General features: G+C 34.7%; 1 protein-coding gene across 5 annotated transcripts in view; it reads right to left on the bottom strand.

The window, feature by feature from the left end:
* Nucleotides 1-20515, bottom strand: part of LOC142319439 (transmembrane protein 117-like) — a 215734-nt gene that overhangs the window by 6124 nt on the left and 189095 nt on the right. For 4 of the 5 annotated variants that reach the window (XM_075356720.1, XM_075356723.1, XM_075356721.1 and 1 more), the window contains one exon: nt 13356-15280. The exons of the other annotated variant lie outside the window; for it this stretch is intronic. The gene's annotated coding sequence lies outside the window, so the exon portion shown is untranslated. Of the gene's footprint in view, nt 1-13355; nt 15281-20515 lie in introns of those variants that run through there. 5 annotated transcript variants of the gene reach the window in all.

Raw genomic sequence — 20515 nt, 5'->3', positions numbered from 1 at the left:
AACTACGGAGAGCTAAAAGTATATATTACCGACAATTTATTTTTTTATAAAACATAAATATATATATATATATATATCTGATAATTTATTTTATACAGGACTATCAAAGTCATACACCGCACATACATGATAATAATTTATTTGTTAAATTAATTGCATTGCACATAATAATAAAAAAATTATTAAAATAAACTAAATTTCTTATCAGCGGAAGTTGCATTCAAATAAAAAATAATTGGAAAATAAAACAAGTAAATTTTTTTAAGAGATAAAAAATATTATTCGAAACTTTATTCATTCTTGGGTTAACACTCAATCATAATGGAATGTTCTTTTTATGATAGAGTACATACGTTTTACAGAGTTACTAGAAACGGTAACAAAAAGATGTATACACCGTTATGGCTGCATATGAAAAATCTGTTACTTTCCCCCTGATCATAGCTATGCATGGGTTCAGGTACGAGGGTATTGATGATATGGTCAGATGTGACCATTGCCGAATACGCTTGTGGAAGTGGGAAGAGACGGACCATCCATATGTTGAACATAAACGGTGTGTGCCATCTTGTTCGTTTTTCGGGTAACCGTTTAAAATGTAAAACGGCTCTTTTTAGGGCCACCCTAAACCCCCCGAATCGATCACACATTAAATCTTTAACCGATCTACACATGTGCAGATCGATTAATGATTTATCATTGTTATCGATACGGCCGGTGCCAAGGCCGGGATATAAGAGTGGTGAGGCGGGTAAACAAAAAAAAACAATAAATAAATAAAGATCCTTCTTATATATTCCCTTCCATACAAATAAAATGTATTTAGTATCACAATGAACACCATTGCGACAACATCTAAAGAGAACTGCTCCATGAAATGGAGTTTACTTATGTGTGTTACAATAACCTCAATACTAATTGCGGAGTGTCGAAATCTAACATTCACCAAGACATATCGTGAATCTATAGGTTTCCCGTGTAAAATCCCACAAAAAAGGTCCATACCGACCATTAATATTTCGAAATATTTAAAGTCTCAAAGGTTTACATTCAGACTGGTTTATGTCGTTTTACACCGATGTGACAAAGGTTCGGGAACCTGTCAACAATGTCACGATGTTACATGTTACATGTCGGAAATAGGCGGCGTTGAAAGTGACTAGAAATTCACGTTACAGAAGAGGTAATGAATAACAGCTTCACAACGTATTATAAAACCATTGTAGCTTCCAATCATACACGTTGTTCCTGCCAATCAATTGAGATCCCTATCCGATGAAATGTAAAAAATAAATAAGGTGCGCCTTACGTTTTTTTTATCACTATAGCCATGAACGTCAAAGCGTCAATAGCTAAAGAGCTCCACCGACAGGCTCGACGAAACTATCCTACAAGACGTGTCGAACTTAAGAATATTTCTGACCTTTTTCAAGCCGGCCTTGTAGAAATGGGACAGTACGCTAAATCAATCAAAGGCTATCGATACATATTGACGATGATAAATTGTTTTTCTAAACTAGCATTCGCCGTACCGGTTATAACTAAAACCGGTACGGAGATCGCTAAAGCCCTCAAAACTATTTCGGATAAACACAAGATGCGTCATTTTCAAACCGATTTGTGTAAAGAGTTTTACAATCCGTTGGTTAAACGACTATTACATTCGTACAATATAAATTCACTATTCCACACATTCGGATAAGAAAGCGTCGATAGTCGAACGAGTTAATCGAACACTGAAAACGATGATGTGGAAAAATTTACCGAACAAGGAACCTACAAGTAGTTAGAATTACTACCAAAATTGATCGCAAAATACAACAACACCAGTCATCGCGCTATCGGAATGAAACCGAAAGATGTAAATAAGCGAAACCAAGCCGCCGTTTTACACCGATTAAATACGGTACTCTATCGAAAGCCTACTTTACCGAAATACAATGTCGGCGATCGAGTGCGTATAAGCAAATTTAATAAGACATTCGCCAAAGGATATTTAGCGAATTGGACGAACGAAATATTTATCGTACATAGGTACACGAACACGTTGATCGATGTTCACAGTGAGGTGGTGAGCTGTAAATTTTACGCTGAATAGCTCACTAAAACTAACGTTACAAATAATGTGTATTTAGTCGAGAAAGTCTTACGAAGAAAAGGCGATAAGCTATTTGTAAAATGGCAAGGGTTCGACGGAAAACACAACAGTTGGATACATAAGGCGGATTTGGTGCGGTGAATCGATCAGTCATAAACATGAAGTTGGAACGTCAACAGGTTGGTAATATTACTCTTGAAAACTTTGACGAATATACAGGAGCCGGGAGCGGAGAGGGAAAAAACTCGTCATGGTCCTCTTCTACCGAATACAATCAGATGTATTATCTGCGGACCGTCTATTTGCGAAAAAACAAATGTTCTATTCAGCTTGTTCTCTCCGGACGGTTTAAGGTTCAGAAATATTTACGTGTTTTCGAAATCGTTGTACCAACCGAAATATACGTTTCTAGAACAGGTCATGACCGGTGTTCCGAAGATCGGCTATTTTGCCTACTCTGAAAACATGTGATGGCGCCTGACGAAGCGGAACCGAACTGGATAATGATTTTCGACAATGTAGCTTGCGAAAAGCAACATAAATTCGCAAGTACTTTGCGATGGGACGACACAACAACATCGGCAGCTTTTATTTGACACAGACATATTCAAGTGCCGGGAAGCACCTTGTGCAGGACAACGCAAATCTCCTTCTTATATTCAAACAAGACGATCTCAACTTACGTCACATGTATCAAGATCATGTAAATACCGATATGAAATTCGATCGGTTTAAAAGTCTGTGTTGTGTTGCATGGAGATAAAGTCATGGATTTTTGGTTGTGGATAAGAAGAGCGATATCAACGGCGGACGATATAGAGTAGGCTTCGATGTTTTTGTAAAAGAGATCAGTTGATAGTAGGTAACAATGGCAAGCATACACACCTACGAGGACGGTATACCGTATGCTAATGCGATACGTTTTAGACAAAAACCGCAAAACAACTTGTGTTCCAAATATTTTAGCGACCGTCAGAAGTTTTGCGGCAACTACGTTTGTCGTAAAGTGAACTACTGTGAAAATAAAGACCGATGATGCTGGCGTCATGTAAAAAGAATGAATCGTGACTATCCGTTGGTTGTTCTGTTGATGATTACTAGCGAAGGCCAATCAACGTCCGACGAGAATGAATGTTTCGTTAATCGATGTTATACGTTTCCTACGCAGAACCAAAATACACGCAGTGTTCTTTAGATCGGTGAAACTAGGATGGTGATGTGATCGACTGTTTTCCGATCATCCGTAACCACGATGTCGAACAAGAACGAGGTCGGTATGCCATCGTCGTCGACGTCGTTGTCGTCTGCGAAGTTGGTAATGGAAATCGATAGAGTACAAGATTCGATTAAACCTTTTCGATAAAAATGAGATAATTAACGCGAGAGGATGCGTTATCGCAAATGCTGGTGCACCAATTAATAGTACGGATCTCACTACAAAGTCATACGTAGACAATGTGAAGTCAAATCAACGAAAATCATTGTATAAAGTGACAAATTGGATTTTAACGAGTAAAAACGGTGTTGTGGATATCCAAAAAAGTGTTATAACGAATGCCAAGGCACCTGTACAGTTGACTGACCTCGCGACTAAAGGATATGTCGATATTATGAGGGAAAAGTTGAGGGAAGGGTTGGCGGAAGAGTACGTAATGCATAGTGATCTAAATAGTGTATTCTTAGCCAAAGTTTTACGGTCGATGAAAAGAAGATAGTCGACGCTAGAGAATCTGTTATCACTAACGCTGGCATACCTAAGAATAGCACCGATCTTGCAACAAAGTCCTACGTGGACGATATGGAATTACATATACAAAGATTACTTACAACGACTAAGGGATATATCGATGACACACTATTTAGGTTTTACAAATTTCTATTAAACATTAACGACAGCGCTAACAGAAACTTAAATCAACAAACGCTTATGAGTGTATTAACCGCTGACAAACATCACCAAAGCGATTCTGAAAACACAGATCTAAGTAGTAAAGATACAAAGGAGGACGAGGATGTGACAAAAAATATGAGCGTCCTCCGATCGCTTATAAGACAATGAAGAATGAGGATGTGAATAAAAATATGATACGTCCCTCGGTCTCGGATACAAAAACAGATAAGATGACAACGAAAGAGGATGATGTGAATAAGAATATGGTACGATTGCCGAACACGGATCCAATGTAAGATGGTGGAATGTTGTAAACAAGTTCATTGTCTGTCCGACATGGCAAGAGTGAGGAGGTCAAAACGTTCTTCTGTTCGAAAGGGTAAGGTGAGAAGATCTAAACGAATAGACAGTTTTAACGAGGCGGTGGACTGTTAACTCTAACAGCAGGGGCTGCAGGAGCGTTAGGATCTTATATTGGCGATAAAGCATTAAAAAGATGGTGGGTACAGTTGTAAACAAAGGGATCGATTTATTACGATAGAGTTACATATTCCGGGATATCAGTACTGCGGACCGGGAACGAATTTAAAAAACGATTAAAGAGAGGTGATCCCGGTGTAAACAGTTGGACGAAGCTTGTAAAGAACACGATATCGCATACGCAACGTACAGCGATAACGAAAGAAGAGCGGCAGCAGATCGTAAATTAGCCGATAGCGCTTGGGAAAGAGTTAAAGCTAAGGACTTGAGTATCGCGGAAAAGGCTACGGCATTGGCGGTTACAAACGCGATAAAGTTAAAAGCAAAGTTCGGCGGTGGAAGAGTACGATTCTTCGAATCGCCGAAGAATATAATCTATCTACCGGTGAATACGAAGAGCTTAGACGAGATCGCTATAAAGTTTACCGATCAAGACGGAAAACCGATAAATTTCCGGGGTGAAACAATTACGGTGAGATTGCATTTACAAAGGAAAATGAAGTAAAAGGAAAGTCAATAAATGGGGTTAATATACAATAGCGGTGGTACTAGTAGCGAAACGACGCGCAAAACGTTCAGTCGACGTGCAAACACCAAAGCGTTAACATCGCGTAACGTGTTTCTTCGAAAACTTGGTTTTACAGTTTTGGTGAACCGTAATGGCAGCGATAGGAGCGAATATGTTGGACGTCGGTGAAAGTGTTTCGTTCGACAACACGATCACATAGTACGAATATCATACCCATCTACCGTACGCTTCGTCGACTTACAACAACAACGATGAAACCGGTTACCGATACACCAACAAGATGTGTACACGTTACGCATAAAAGCTATTTGATGGTCGAAGGGACGTTAACTACTAAAGCGGGCGATAAAAAGACAACGGTATCGTGGTTAACAAACAACGCGATACCGTTTCTCTTCGAGGAGATATGATACGAGATGAACGGCACGGAGATGTGTCGCGTACAAAAGTTAGGAATAACGACAACGATAAAGAATGTTCTTTCGTTGCGTAAAAGCGATGAAAATACAATGGAAAATTTCGGGTGGAAGTTCAAAGCGACAGATAAGTTCGATTTGGATGACACCACTGGAAGATTTTATTTCTACGTACCGCTGCGTATGCTGATGAGTTTCGCCGAAGACTACAAACACATAATATTGAACGTCAAACAAGAATTGGTTTTGCTTAGATCTTCTAGCGACGTGAACGCACTAGTGTCGTCCAAAGAGGCGCCCGATTCGAAGTTGAAAGTGACTAAGTTAGCGTGGAAGATTCCGTATGTTCACGTTGCCGATACGATGCGATTGCATTTGTTGAAGGTAGTAGAACGAGATAGACCGTTGGCGATAGCCTTTTGTACATGGCAGATCCACGAATATCCAGCTTTACCACAAACAAACATATATTCATGGGCGGTAAAGACATGTGCGCAAACGGAGAAACCGAGATACGTGATATTCGGTTTACAGAGGGGCAGAAAGGATAAAGCTACAAAATCATTGACGCTCTTCGATATGTGCGATTTGGTAAACGTTCGTCTGTATTTGAATTCGCAGTACTATCCGTACGACAATCTACAGGGAGATGTGAATATGATGTATGAAATGTTCGCCAGCTTTCGATCCGGTTATTACAACAAACCGGAGGACGAGTGTCCCGCTTACAGTTTGGGGGATTTCAAGACCAGTGTACCGTTAATAGTTATCGACTGTTCCCGTCAGAACGAATTGCTGAAAACAGGAACCGTAGATGTACGTATCGATTTCGATACAATATACCGGCCAACACGACCGCCTACTATCTCATTATACATGATAGCATCGTCACATACACTCCGCTCGCTGGAATAGTGAAAAAAACTTATGTAATGCGGGAGGTATTTAAGATCGATCAATTAGGCGGTGGTGGCGGAGATGGACGGGTAAAGGAAGGTAAAAAGCAAATATTGTCAACGTGGCGACGGTTTACGAAATGGTTGATAACATCGAGTGTATTTAAAACGGGTATTACAGTTGGTATAATTGTAACACTATTACTGGGTGACTTTTTGCATGAATCTTGTACAACGATGAAACCGATACGGTTTAGAGTGACGTTTTCTGCACAATCACCGGTTAACATACCATTAGTATGGTGTAATTCATCATCCGTGGAGGTGTCCATTTTTTACAACGCCACCGTATCACCATCATCTTCGAAAAACGTGTCGCTGACGTAGTTAGCAACATCACTACATCGTCACCTTCAGAGAAGGCAATATTGTTACCTTCAGCGAAGACAACAGTATCACCAAAGGTAAACATCGACAAAACCACATTGAAGAAGAAGAAGAAAACCATAGTGAATGTAACGGCATCACTACCTTCAGCGAAGACAACAGTGTTACACCAAAGGTAAACGCTACCAAAATCCCATTACCTAACATAACGTTACATGCACATGATGATGCTGACTATGATATTCTAAAAGAGGATGAAGAAGAAGAGGTGGAGGGGGTAACCCCCTCCAATACCACAATGGTATAGAAAAAGGTTACGACAGACGATGCAGATCGACAGCTGAGAGTCAGTCATGGAGGGAGGAGGAGTGTCGAGTTCATCGGACGATTAGCAGTTGTAACCGATCGCTGAAGAGGCGTTACATAACGATATCGTAGATCAGTCTTCATTAACCCACCGGATTGGTCTAGTGGTGAACGCGTCTTCCCAAATCAGCTGATTTGGAAGTCGAGTGTTCCAGCGTTCAAGTCCTAGTAAAGCCAGCTATTTTTACACGGACTTGAATACTAGATTCGTGGATACCGGTGTTCTTTGGTGGTTGGGTTTCAATTAACCTCACATCTCAGGTATGGTCGAACTGAGAATGTACAAGACTACACTTTATTCGCACTCATACATATCATCCTCATTCATCCTCTGAAGTATTATCTAAACGGTAGTTACCGGAGGCTAAACAGGAAAAAAAAGAAAGATCAGTCTTCATTAGTTAATAAGAAAAAAGAAAATATCTTCGAAGCCGACAAAAAAAACAGCGGTGAACAGAAAAAAAAGAAACCGCGTAATAAGCCGTACGAACTATCGTCAGCGGATTAAAAAACTAAAATTAAAAGGACGAAAAAACATAATAAGAAGAAGACGATACCGTCAAAGAGGAGCGACGAAAAACAAGAAGACAAAAGGACGTGCATAACACCGTTGGTGTTAAATAAGGACGAATTAACCAAACACGGTATTTACTGTTCCTTTGATGACTTATACGAATCTTTATACGATCGCACGCAGTAAATATTTGGTGCGTTTATGGTTGAGGGGGGTGTGTATCCCCACTACAATTGTAATTATACCGTAATAATTAAGGCGAAAGAACTTACGTCGGTCCTCATACGCAAGTGAGTAGTCGTCATGGAAGGAGTTATCGAGTATCACGGCTTTCTCGGCAAACGTGGAGAGTTTATAATCAAAGAACTCGCTGTTGTCGGAGAAGAATGCTATATGCTTCTTCACTTTCGATCGCCGTATCCAAAGTCTGAGTTACCGTCTAAGTACAAACGGATGGTCGGATGGTTGGAGAGAAAGTTTCAGAAAATCAGTTGGGATTACGGTGAGGCAGTATACTGCATGATATCATGAAGGCGTTTTGTTCACAATTCGGTACGATATACACCAAAGGACTGGAAAAAGCAGAATTCTTGCGTCGATTTCATTCCGACGTATGTGAAATACTGGAAAACGCACCAAAACCGAAACATTCTTACATCGTAAATTGTTCGTACCACAACCCTCCATGCGTGTGGAAAATGTGCGTTGCATACCGGTTGTTTCTACATGCAGTGGTTGAAGTACTCTAAGTCCTTTGATCTGGCGAGAGAAGCCGATCGTCTGCGTACTTTTGAACATACAGACGCTAAAAACAAAGACGAACTGGCTAAAAACTGTTATTACTACTGTTTCGACGAAATGCGCATCATATGTTGTTGCTGCAACGAAACGATAGACTCGACTCAACACTTGGTGCGTTGTCGAAACTGCATAAAGGAAAACGTTCCTCTCTCATTTGAGTCTATTGTCCCACGAAGAAAGAACAATATGTCGTAATGACATAGCACTCTTAGCTTAATGTTTGTAATAAATCAAGTACAAACATTTGCGAAAGAAACAAAAAGAAATATTCGAGTGTTTTATAGTAGTCCTATCGGGGAGAGATTTCACTCATGTAAAAAAAATTTTAACGCACCGCGGTTACTACCTCCTGGGTGGTGTAGAAATGTAACCGACGAAGACAATGGTAAATGTATGTATAGGGAGTTTAAAAGGGAACTAATACTTAATTCCATTAACAGTTTAACGATGGATGTAGATATATCCACATCGGTGTGGATGGTTAGATTATTTTCGTCGTGTAAGATCGTTGCGACATTTAACGAAACTTACATCCGCGGCGTTTCCGCACGCTACAAGTATAAGTGTGGACGTTGATCGTTTCAATACGGCTAGAGTGCATTTCAATTACGCAGCCACATACGCTGAACTTCACAACGGATTAAAGGAATATTTAGACTGTTTAAAAATCGATACTGCAGACGGATTGTGTAGATTCACTATAGTGGCGAGCTGATATAGTAGTGATGAAAACGTTTACCGATTCGGTTAACGAATTGAGATTTATTGCATCGCATATTTGTAAATATAGTTTTATGATGCTTCTCGCCCACTCTATTCACTGTGACGATGAAATAATACATACCGTCGATTGTAAGAAATTTGGTTACAGGGGACGTGGACTACCGAAATACCTTTGCTCCTGTGAAATCATTATTGAAAACGAAAAAAGGTTGTACACTATGGTACGGCGCTAATAAATATGAACTGTTATGGGAGAATCCCTCCTGTATGAAAAAAATGAATCAAATAGAATAGCTGGCTCCCTCTATGAATCATGAGACCTTGCCGTTGGTGACGGGGCTTGAGTGCTCAGGGATACAGAGTAGCTGGACCGAAAGTGCAACCATATCGGAGAGGTATCTGTTGAGAGCCAGACTAAGGAATGATTCCTGAAAGAGGGCAGCAGCTCTTTCAGTAGTTGTTAGGGGCGTGAGTCACAATGACTTAAACGGCCATATCAACATCACTCAGTCCTCTGAGTACTGCGCAGCTGAACGCAATGGAAAACTACAGCTGTTTTTTTTCCAAGAAAATGTGGCTCTCTGCATTTTCACATAATAATAATGGAGGCACCTTCCTTGGTAAAATATTCCGGAGGTAAAATAGTCCCCCGTTTGGACCTCCGGGTGGGGACTACTAAGGAAGGGGTCACCAGAAAAGTAAAAAATAACATTCTACGAGTCGGAGCGTGGAATGTTAGAAGCTTAAAAAAGGTTGGTAGGGTAGAAGATTTAAAAAGGGAAATGGATAGGGTAAAGTTGATATAGTAGGAATTAGTGAGGTTCGGTGGGAAGAGGAAGGCGACTTTTGGACAGAGGACTTTAGAGTAATTAACTCAGCGTCAAATAATGGGCAGGCAGGAGTAGGTTTCGTGATGAACAAGAAGATAGGGAGGAGAGTGGAGTATTTCAAGACGCATAGCGATAGAGTTATTGTAATAAGGATAAAATCAAAACCTAAACCGACAACGATTGTTAACGTCTATATGCCGTCATCATTTTGCCCATGATGATGATGAGGTAGAGTGTGTATACGAAGAGATTGATGAAGCAATTAAACACGTAAAAGGAGATGAAAATTTAATAATAGTTGGAGATTGGAATGCAAACAATGGAAAAGGCATGGAAGGAAATATAGTGGGTGAATACGGGCTGGGCAAAAGGAATGAAAGAGGGGACCGACTTAAAGAGTTTTGCACGAAGTATAATTTAGTAATTGCCAACACCCAATTTAAAAATCATAATAGAAGAATATACACTTGGAAAAAGCCAGGCGATACTGTAAGGTATCAGATAGATTATATCATGGTTAAGCAAAGATTTAGAAATCAACTCGTTGACTGCAAAACTTACCCTGGAGCAGACATTGATAGCGACCATAATTTGGTGATAATGAAATGTAGATTGGGGTTTAAAAACTTAAAGAAAAGGTGTCAGGTGAATCGGTGGAATTTAGAGAAGCTTGAGGAAGAGGAGGTAAAGAAGATTTTTGAGGAGGACATCGCAAGAGGTCTGAGTAAAAAAGATAAGGTAGAAAATGTAGAAGAAGAATGGGAGAATGTTAAAAAGGAAATTCTTAAATCAGCAGCAGCAAACTTAGGCAGAATAAAGACAACTGGTAGAAAACCTTGGGCTTCAGACGATATATTGCAGCTGATGGATGAACGTAGAAAATATAAGAATGCTAGTGATGAAGAAAGTAAAAGGAACTATCGGCAATTAAGGAATGCTATAAACAGGAAGTGCAAACTGGCGAAAGAAGAGTGGATTAAAGAAAAGTGTTCAGAAGTGGAAAGAGAAATGAACATTGGTAAAATAGACAGAGCATACAGGAAAGTAAAGGAAAATTTTGGGGTACATAAATTAAAATCTAATAATGTGTTAAACAAAGATGGTACACCATCTTTGGTACACCATCATTTTTTTCATGTTACTTCATGGTATTTCTTTACAAGACCATGATGCGACAAACATCAAACGTAGATGATGGATACTGGTAAACTTGCAATTGTTTCGCATACATACATGAAAGTTAACGGTTTTTTCCAGATAGATCTGTTGTGCAGGTTTATCGGTATCCATCATCTGCGTTTGATGTTTATCGTATCGCGGTCTTGTAAAGACATATCATGAAGATGTTTTTTTTTTTTTTTTGTAGATGAGTGTTTTGTAGGCCTACTGGGGAAAGATATCACTCTACAAAAAATCTCAATGCGCCGCGGTTGCTACCTCCTGGGTGGTGTGGAAATGCAACAACAATATGATCATTATTTTTTTTTAAACTAATTTTTTTTTTTTGCAGACTTACTGGTATCTATCATCTAAGATTACAAAACAAATACAAATCGAAATGAAAACCGTTGTTGTTTAAAAAAACTAGTTTAACACAAATACATTCAGATATATATGGTACGTTATGTGTGACGTCACAATATGGCGGCTGGACTGCCCGCCACCGTTGTCGACGACGACGACTTATATGCAAGTTATTTTTCGTGTTATAAAGAATGCCAAATGATTTTTCAAGTTCCTCATATAATTCAAAGCGTTTTTAATCGATTGTACAGTTCATACTAAATAGCTATGCTTAGTAGAAATTCAATGTGAATAAACAGAATCGATTCTAATTTAATATTGTTATTTGATACAATTATAGGTAACTGTTCCAGGGCATTTATAAATTGCTGAATTTAGAATACAACTCTAACAGATTCTAATTTGCATTTCCATCTTGTTTCACAAAGTGGCTTTGGGGTTAACTGCTTAACGAATTGTTTCAGTACATCCCAGCATGGTGTAGAGGCAGTGAATAAGGTATATAATTTTTGCATGACGTTAAAAAAATTGATCACCATAAGTGATGATTTTCCAACGTCTCCTAAAATCAAATTCAAATTATGGCAAGCGCAAGGAGTATAAAATGCATTTTCATTTTTATTTAAAATGTTAAGTGCGAACACCTTTATATATATACCTTTCATATTTGCGACATTATAATAACGTAGCCCTCGACAGTCTGATAAATTAATGCATTTAAAAGTGACTTAATTTTTTTCATAATTGCCCTTATCAGTTGTACAGTTAGTTGTTAAGAATGTTAAAAAATGTTCCCAAATTTCAATACTTCCTCTAAATTCATACAAGAATCAAAAAATTACCAATATTTGTTCTAGATGTCTAACATTGGGAGTACAGCCAAGTATAATAGAATATTTAGCTTGTAATGTCATATTTACAATATTATTTTGCATGTGTTGTTCCATATCAGCAATCATTTAATTTTGAATCATATGAGTTAGGTAATAACTTGCCATAAAAACAAAATATTTTGTCTGAAGATTTGGAATATACAAGCCATCTTCTGTTTTACTTGTCTCCATTTGCCACTGTTCTCACATGTGTTATGGAAAAATATCTCATCTGCATCTTTTGGAAAATTATTTGAGATTGAAATAAATGGTGGAACACACTGAATGATTAATGTTCTCATAGCATGACTGAATAATTTCCACGTGGCTGGGTTATCAGTGGTAAATAATTCATCTACTTCCTTCTCTTTTTTTTATCCACTTTCATGTTTTCCAGTTGTGATTATTTGGCATGATGTATCAGGTTCTTTGCATTCTCTTATTTTGACAGATAGTTCTTAGTTTTGTGTTATTGCGGAATTCTTATTATCAACAGTATTCCTCACGGAAGTAGATGAAATAATTGGAGATTTCTTCATAGATTTAATTAAAAGAATCTTTTTGATGTTCTTTAGCCGCTTTTTTATTTTCATATTCACTAGGATATTTTCTTCCACAGTTTCTTTCACGACTAGTCATTCTTAATTAAATATAGAGTAGATTACAAAATAATTTAACGACAGTATTAATATAAATCTTAGTCACAACTACGCAGTACACACTACCTACATCACTAGAATGGATGCAGAAACAGATTGATTTAACATCAACGCCCAAAATTTTAACAGTATTATCTTAATTAAACGGCTAAATGTGTCTGTTATAAGTAGATATGTACACATGGATCACATCACACACTGCAGCTGCGCAAATAGGTGTCGATCCTTGACAGAAATGAACAGACAAAATATCAATTCACCAGGCCCTGTACCATCGCACAGCTCGCACACTCTGCTTAAATGTGCCATTTTTATTAAAGTTGTCTTGAATTACAATTTACAAAGGTTTAAAAGATAAAATACAATCCATTAAAAATAACAATATAATATATTTGGTCAATATAATTATTTAAGCACCATAAACATAAAATACCGATTTTAGAACAGTGTTGCAACAAAATTAGAGATCACTAAATATATCTAATATTATTAAATATGTCTATACACATTATATATATAACTAATCATGTGTATTATACATTAATAGCAAGGCCTAAACAAAATAAAACACTAAGGACACTTTTGTACACAAAAGAGTTTGTCTGTTGTGCAATTCAGTCTCTTAATGAAGAGAAAAATTTTTTGCCTCAAGATATTAGTATGCAAATATACAAAATGCCAGCTGTGAAAAAGTGTATTTAATTTTCTTTTCAATATAACTAAACTACTTCATACATAAGTTTGCTCTTAAATTACAATTTATACTGTTATCATACTATTAATATACTTGTATTTAATGGAAAACCATACTGTTAATATACTCAAATTTAATGGAAAACCTAAATTTCTACTCATTCTAATAAATCATAAAATTTACTGTTATAGCTGTATAACTTGTAAACATTCTTACTCTGCGGTCTAAATTTGCAGAATATTACCAACCCATCTCTCACTCCAGTACCAGTCAAATAACAGTACAATGATAATTCATTGTTGAACTATTCCCAAATAAAATTAATTAAATGATATTTTTTTTTAATAATAATTAGTAGTTCAAATAAATGTGTCTAATTGTAATAATGAAATAAAGTTATTTTTCCACTATATTAAAATATCTCTCACTAAATTTTTAATTAGTTCTGCTGAAATTTTATGATTATTCAGTAGTTCTTAAAACACACATGCGCGCGCGCGCACACACACACACACACACACACACACACACACACACACACACACACACACACACACACACACACACACACACACACACAAATTATGTGTAATTTGTAAACAGAGTTTAAGAAAAATTGAATTTTTGTATTTAATCTAAAAAAAAAAAAAAAAAAGAATGGCTGGAGTCAATGCAGGACTGTTTTGATATAGTAAAAAACTTACGTATAAGGATAAGTTTTCTTATTACACTACTAAACATACATTGACATTACTTGACTTGTAGCCTAATATCTACAGATAATTAACTATAACAGTTTACAAATTATAAAAAAATTCTACTTTATTTTGTATAACTGTAAGTAACATTGAAAAACAAGTAGCTTGCAAAAATGTTAAAATTTACAATAATATAAGAAAATAAAAAAAGAAATGAGAAATTTTCTTATGCAATAAGAAAATAGATATCTTTAACCTTTGATTCACACATACATTGATTCCATAATAAATGTAATATCATATCACTACTCTCTATTCATTAACATGAATAAAAGATCAGAACTATAAAAGCTAACCATGAAACTACAAGCTATTCAGTGAACATACATAATAGTAACAAATTGGCATATACTTTTTCTTTATAATCATAAGTAAAAATTATACTTTACTTAGAAAAATAATTATAATTGTTGTTGTTACCATGCCTGACACGATTATTGTGATACGAATAAATATTGTTGTTACCAATGAATTTAAAACTAAAGTTACTATTTTAACTATCAATATGTATCCAGGATTTAATAAGTTTAGAACAAAGTTCAAGCAACAAACACAGTCATCAACCTGCTGCTGTCAGCATAGTAAACAACGATGTTGTTCAAAATTGAAAAATATTAAATTTTAATAGACTATTTTTATATAATATAATTACACATTTTATATTTGAAGTTACATATTTAATTTTGAAGTAGACTATTCTCTTGGTAAACAGCTGTTTGATTTAGAAAAGTAGGTGTAATTTCCTTCGAACTGAGATTGTACAAGACTACACTTCATTTACACTCATACATATCATCCTCATTCATCCTCTGAAGTATTATCTAAACGGTAGTTACCGGAGGCTAAACAGGAAAAAGAAAGAAAAAGGTGTAATTTACTAACTAATGAGATTAGACATTATAGAAAAATTCACCAGTCCATCTATGTTTTATAATAGAAACTGAAACTGATAATAAATTGGGTTTCCTTGACTATAACAAAAATTGACAAAATACAAAAACAATTTCAATATTCTTTCCCAACACATTGAAACACTCGTTATGCATGCATGACACACAAAGTTGCTGCCTTCAATTTCTTACTGTCACCTATTATTACTATCCCAGTGTATTATCACACTAACACAATAAGCTCGACCAAAATGGAATTATAAATAACCGTTTATTAATTTCTTGCTATATGCATCTACTAATCCATCTTGTACAATTTAGTAGCACTGGCCAATAAAATTAAATTCCATTTGAGAGGCTGGTTGCTATTACAGAGAGCTAACTCTTTCTAGATACTCTTTAAAACCTCTTCCTTAAGACTAAAAAACAAACATAATGTTTAATTTTCCCTCAACACTTTTCACAATGTGGAGAATCCAAGAGGCTGAATTGGTGAAGTTACTCTACACTGACAACAGCATATATTTGTATTGGCTGACAGGTTGCACTCATTTAGCTTTTTTTTACTTTCTCACCAAACATTCATTTTTGTATTCTTTATTCCTGCATCTGGTATGCAATTACATTCATTTTCTTACATTTATTAAGTGCATTTGGCTCGGCTTGGCAATTTGGTCACAACATTACCAGAATGCCACATGCAGCCTCTAATCCAGTAAGTACGATTTCAAGTTTCATAAATGTTAGCAAAGCCCAACAGGGCAAGGATCAGGGGGGTGGTGACCGGAACGTCACTAGGCGGGTGTCTTCCCCCCCTACAAGGTTGGGATGTATCTTATATCGGCATGGTTCCCATGCAGCCATGAGGTGTAGCAGCATCTAGACGATGGTTGAAAGCATGTAAATGTCACGCCGGACTCTGCTATGGAGCTGAGTGGGAATAGGAGGTCAGTCCACCACTCCCCTGTAGATCAGACTGGAGTCTGTAATTAACCTAAGTCTGGGGTATGAACTGAATTTAAGTTCATTAAGGGAACTAGGACTAAATTTCATTGTTGTGAACAACATTTTTTGGTGGTATGTTGTTAAATTGCCTCAAATTTTGAGACATTTACTAGAAATTGGTTCAATAAAAGTAGAACTAGACATGGGGTTCATGCTTCTGCCAACTCAGTTAGCCTGTTCAGAGGGAAACGATGTTGGACATTCAAGATGTCCAGATAAGGCCTTCAGCGAAGACAAAAGCCGAGTTCAAAAATCACCGATGTGAATGTTTACCAAGACATTTACATCAGTGGCATCCCAACGAGGCCTGGCTTGTTACTATGAGATGTAAAAAGTTACGAGGGCAAAAGATGATTCCCATTAAAGTTCATCAGGACTTCGAATGGGTGGGGGGGGGGGGGGTGGCGATCGAAAGCATCATAAGGTGGGAGTGTCTTCCCCTACAGGGTTGGGATGTATCTTATATCAGAGTAGAATAAAAGATTGGCTTGTAATTTGCCATGATCAAGATACTGATGTTGAATCAGTCAAAATGCATGTTTTATTTGGTATTTGGTTTTTGCTCCTGTGAATAGAATATATCATCAGAAGCTCAGTTTCCATTGTAAATGTATATATCAGTTTCCATGATAAATATGTAGCAACAAACTGTATATATCAGGTTCTATGATAAATGTAGCAGCAGACTGTATGTACAATTTAAAATTTAGTTCATAGACATACACATCAATATCAAAATTACATAACATAATTTTATAGTAACAAAATAAATAACAAATATAAATAATGAGTTCTTAATACATTATAACAATTTGAAATATACAAGCACAATCATTCACAATGTAATACAAAAAAAAAAAAAATAGATGCATTCAAAAAACTCTTTGAACTGCATGTTATCAAAAATACTCTTGTAACTATTTTAAACCAAAAATGGCTGCATTAATACAGAAGAACATTTAGAATACTAAACTTCAGAGCAAAATAAATTGGTTTAAATATATACTTTCAATTAAAATATCACTATTTAAATCAACTGGTCATATAACTTTACATAATGATAATGCCTAATTTAATGCAGTGTAGTATTATTATATGAAGTTTATTTAAAAAAGCTTAATACAATATATATTAATCAAAATAATAAATAACCTTAAATTTATTTTACATTGTGAGGAGCTTCAAACATTGTGCTGTTACACATGTTAAGTGTTTCAGGTACAGAGGCATAGTTGCCTTTTTTAAGAGTAATGATGTTTTATCATTAATCTCAGAGCCAGTCCCTGTGGCAAACATAATGAAATTGTTTTAGGGCTTATTATCACCCCCTTTCAGTGGGCATGGAAAAGAGATTTGCAATATCTTATGGTTTGCCACCATATATATATATAAAATAAATATGGTGGCAAAGTCCAGTGAAAAATTTTAATTCATGCGAACAATGTTGAAATATAACGTATTTTTACCATTTTTCCTGGCATTATATAGATAAATTTACTATTTAATTTTTTTTTCAGGTAATTTTCTTGTAATTTTGTAATGTTTTATACATATTACTTTATTCTTTTTTTATTAATTCATTTTTATTTAAATAATTTTTTTGTTTCAGTTTTTTTTTTACAGTTTTCCTACTGTATATCTATTTATGATGACTGTTAACAGTTGAATTGTACTAGTTATAATTGTTCTAGTTACAAAAGAACTTTTTTGTAAATAAAAAAAATATATTTAAATATATATTTTTTGAATATATATTAATAACAGATCTATATTTACAGATAATTCAAACTGATTTAGGTTCAGAAGATCAACATCCTTCAATGGAAAATAGATTCATTTATTATTAGGATTAAGTACAGTTTGTCAATCCTGACAATTTTAACATTATTAAAATACTTAATTCTCAAATTCACTCCTGATTATCAGAAATAAAACTGTGTTCATATTTTTTCCATATCCAATAAAAAAATCTATCTGTGAAAAAGGAAGACAAACTAATTGGATGATTTGGATATCTGGTTAAGCAACACTTTAATACAAAGCAATGTAATTAAAACAAACTGAAAAAAATATAAAATTACACTTAAAGCACAGCTGAAATAAAATACAAAAATAAATCTTTTAATAAATAACTAAAATGTAGTAGTAGTAAGTAGTATTCTAAATTACATAAATATACCTTCATAAACTCTGACAAGCGAACAACAAAGTTAGAATTTTAAAAAGTTAACAACTTGAAATTTAAGTATACACATTAATTCTAATTTATGACATATTAAATAGCAACAATACATTTCAAAACAGTGTACAGATTTATGTCAAATTCAACTAAATTTAGAAATTTGATTTCATAAAAATATCTTTTATAAATATTTATTATTTTTTTTATATAAAATTAAATTTAATCATTTATCTTTGTAACATTATGTTAAATAACTATTTGCCTAATACTAATGATAATAATATAAAGTAAAATTTTTAAAAGCATTACAACAGCTTTAATAATAAAAAAAGCTGTTTTTACTTGACTTAAATTATAAAATAATTTTCACATACAAAAACTATTAACATGAGGATAAAAAAGCTGACTTTTTTAAAAGATCAAAAATAATTATGAAATACCTAGAAATCATGGGAAGTATGTTTTTTTAATAAAAGGTTGCATATTGAAAAGGATGATTATGAAAACAAGAGTTTTGGAAATTAGGAAAACATCAGTACATCTTATTAGTGACTGTACAAGCTGATCCTGCTTTAAAAATGTAACTAATTTTTTTAAATTTCATTAAAAGCTATCAGAATTTTACTTATTTTAAAAATACCATATTTATTTTTATGTTGTTAGAAAGATTCAAGCTATGGCACTCTTTTCTATAAAATATTTATTAAAAAATGAATTTCACATTATGAAAAACATGTTGGATGATTCAAAAATGTCTCAGTTGAGTTAAAACTACCAGATTATAAAGGATACTTTGATATGTCAAATTTAAAATTTTTATTTCAACTTGCTTTTGTAAAAGGTTATAGTATTTATAAAGAAGCTAAAAAAAAACATGAAAATTCAGTTAAACTGAGGATGATAAAAGTTATTTTAATATCCATAAATAATTCTGTGTCTGCTGTGTAAAAGGTGTTAAGTCCAACATGAGATTATTAGAGTTACTATCACAGGCATATGTAAAATTTCATGGCTATGTTTGTGTATAGAGAATTAAGTTCAATTCCATTCTGGAGTTGAAATATTCGTTTATGAAACTTTGGTATATCTGAAAGAAATTAATTTGTCAGTATAAAAGGCGGTATAATCTAATCATGGACTTATCACTCCCTAACCTATAAAGTCAAAATAAATAATTGAGGATACAGAGCATTAAGTCAAAGGTAAGTCACTTAACCCTCTACACACTCTTCTTTTAATAACTTAACTCTTTGTACACTGTTTACATTTTATGAAATTAGGAAAAATGTATTTTGTTATAAAAACTCTTTAAATGGAGGAAATTCATAATTTATAAAATCTCAATTTATTAACACAACATAAGGTTTTTTTTTAATTTGGTATTTTCATGTTAGTAACTGATTTGACTTCTGAAGTCACTTTCATATTAGAGTTTGTGCCAAAATTGTTTATTCTCTTAATGAATGTATTTTCATGTTAGTAACTGATTTGACTTCTGAAGTCACTTTCATATTAGAGTTTGTGCCAAAATTGTTTATTCTCTTAATGAATGTACAGGACACAAACCATATTATTTATAAATAAAAAAATAAATTAAGTACTGTTTTCTTTTATTTTATGAATGTTAACTATGATGTCATCTAGAGCCGAATGAATATGGACATGGTAAAGAAGAGACAAGAAAATGTTTTAGGATCATTTCTAAGACATAGGATGATACTGCAAGCTCAGGTAAATTTAAAACCTATCCTATAAATTTTGAGTATCCTTACAGAATTTATAGTAAAATAATCATAATCATAAAAACATTGGACAACAAAGAGAGTTTGTTACAGTCCTAATATTACAAGCTAACTTTCTCAAGTGACCAAATTTTTGCATTAGGTGGAAAATTAAAATAATGAACTATGGTTATTCATTATAAAGAATAAATCAATTTAGGGTTTCTCCCTTCCATTTTTAACAATTCCTTCTAGTTTACATATAAAAATTACAAAGAA

Source organism: Lycorma delicatula, chromosome 2 (genome assembly GCF_047948215.1).
Source record: "Lycorma delicatula isolate Av1 chromosome 2, ASM4794821v1, whole genome shotgun sequence".
In the NCBI taxonomy this organism is placed as follows: Eukaryota; Metazoa; Arthropoda; class Insecta; order Hemiptera; family Fulgoridae; genus Lycorma; species Lycorma delicatula.
This window is presented reverse-complemented; position numbering and strand designations above follow the sequence as displayed.